Below are 2,500 nucleotides of genomic sequence, written 5' to 3'. Positions count from 1 at the left end.
CTTCCGGCGATCGGACTGCTGAACACTTCCTAACACTTCCTAACACATTTTGAATAAGTCCTAACACTTCCGAACTAATTCCTAACACAAGTACGAACATCACGTGGTCTATGTCCTAACAACTCCTAACCATCTCCTAACAGGTCCGAACGGGGCAAAACAGCCATTGGTCGAGCGGAGCAATACAGCCATTGGCCGAAACATAGTCACGTGCGAAACCACATGATTACAGTCAAAAAAGCGGAAGCGCGCGAATGATTAGTTTATTAATTTTAAGGCGAATTCATTATTATTTAAACACGGAGCATATTTTTATTCAGTTTGATGTTTTCAGATAACGTGGAGGTAAGTACAATAAAACACATAACATGAAAGCGAAGTACTACGTGACGTTAACTCTTTTTTCTAAATATGTTTATTAATCTGTGATTTAACATATGTAACGTTATATAATATGCTATGTTTGGGCAAGATTGTTATATAAATCGAGGTGGCCTTTCATATTGCAGCATGTATTATTGTAAGTATTATATTAACAGTAGTATAGTTCTTTAAATTTGTATTTATGTCTTATAAAAATAATAAAATGTTCGATTTAAGCTTTTGTAAATTAAATATTGGTGAAAGTTTATATTATTATTAAGTTATTATTTAAATGTGTTTTTGCATACATACTTCTTCTTTTATAAAGGTCAGATTTTAAAAGTTTATTATAATTATATAAGTAATTATTAGTAGTATAGTTATTATAGTTTTTTAAATTTAAATATGTATATTTGCTTAATTTTACTGTATATAATTCTATTCTTAATAAACTATTTGTGATAGTTAAGATTATATATATATATATATATATATATATATATATATATATATATATATATATATATATATATATATATATAAACATGTATGATTATTTCCTATTGATATTATTTTCTATTAAATAAATTATGCTGGATAACAATCTTTTAGAATAAACCTATTGGGTAGCAAACATATATGTAATTTGAGTTATTTTCATGTTTTTTTATTTATATATATATATTCTTAAATATTATTATTGTTTCACAGATCTTCAACAGATCACTGGAACTGTCCATAGTCCCTGGCTGCTTCAAATGCTCCACCATCATCCCTGGCCCAAAGAAACCCAAGATAACAGGACATAATGACTGCAGACCCTTGCTGGATCCACTGCTCTTCTCCCTCTACACTAGGGATGCACTATAAATCACATGTGATTTTCATGCACATCTCGTCAGTAAAGCCGGTGTTGTTGATTAGTAGTAAATCTCCATCATGTGCTTTCAGATGGAGCAGCATTTACTACACAGAGCCGTAGTTCACTGACAAGCTATACAATATCACATTCATAATCGCAGACAATTTGTCTGAACATCAACAGAACCGGCTCTACTGATGAGATGCGCATAACAATCACATGCGAGTTATCGTGCTGCCCTACTCTACACCAATGACTGCACCTCTACAGACCTGAGGTCTTCGGACTGTCGAGAGGATTACTGGTGCTTCCCTACCCACCTTTCAAGAACGGTACACATCCAGAGTGAGGAAAAGTGCTTAGGAAATCACTCTGGATCCTTTTTGAACTTTTGACATCCAGTCGGCGATACAGTGCATGGAATACGAGAGAACAAAAAAGAAGTTTCTTTTCCCAGAAAATCTGCCTAATGAACAGTTAAAAGTCCCCCCCCCCCCATCGTGCAATAAAAATATGTGCAATAACCTTATATTTTATTTGTTACCACCCCATATCCTAGTACATCCCTACATCTCATTCTATTCCATTCCTATTATATCTATATCACAACTGTACATACAATATATTTTATATTTCAATTTGTTTTTCAGTTTTTTTATTTATATTCACATATGTGTATTTTTATTCTTGTGTTATTTGAATTGTCTTAGTGTTGTTGCTGTCTCTGTGTACTGAAAGCTTGTGACACTAAAACAATTACTATAGAGAATGCATGTCATATTTGAGCTTTTGGAATAAAACCTATTTGTGGAAATATGTTTTGAATGTTTTATTCTTTCAATTTTACAAAAAGGAATATAAGGAGTTGTTTTGTGATGAGGTAAAATGGGTATAAATATTGTCTTTTCTATAATTTGTTAGTTAAAATAATTGAAAAGGTGAAAAACTGGTTTGAAAGAAAAATCTATTTAATTTTTCAAGCTAATTTTCCCATTTTTCCTTCATTTTTCCCTTTCCCCTTCCTTTTTTCTCATTTTTTCTTTTCCCCCACCCATAGCAGTCCCTTTTGCCCTGTTTTTGGCCGAGTGGTTAAGGCGATGGACTAGAAATCCATTGGGGTCTCCCTGCGCAGGTTCGAATCCTGCCGACTACGCTGTTTGCTGAAGGCCGTGAGGAAAAGCGTCCATGAATTTTTCAAGGTCCTCCCACTGATTTGCGACATGTCCAGTCCCTCTTCGATGGACCAACACACCGCTGGTGCTTCTTCTATTCGGG

Source organism: Carassius gibelio, chromosome A20 (genome assembly GCF_023724105.1).
Source record: "Carassius gibelio isolate Cgi1373 ecotype wild population from Czech Republic chromosome A20, carGib1.2-hapl.c, whole genome shotgun sequence".
Taxonomy (NCBI): domain Eukaryota; kingdom Metazoa; phylum Chordata; class Actinopteri; order Cypriniformes; family Cyprinidae; genus Carassius; species Carassius gibelio.
The sequence above is the reverse complement of the archived record's forward strand: the minus strand, read 5'-3'. Positions refer to the sequence as shown.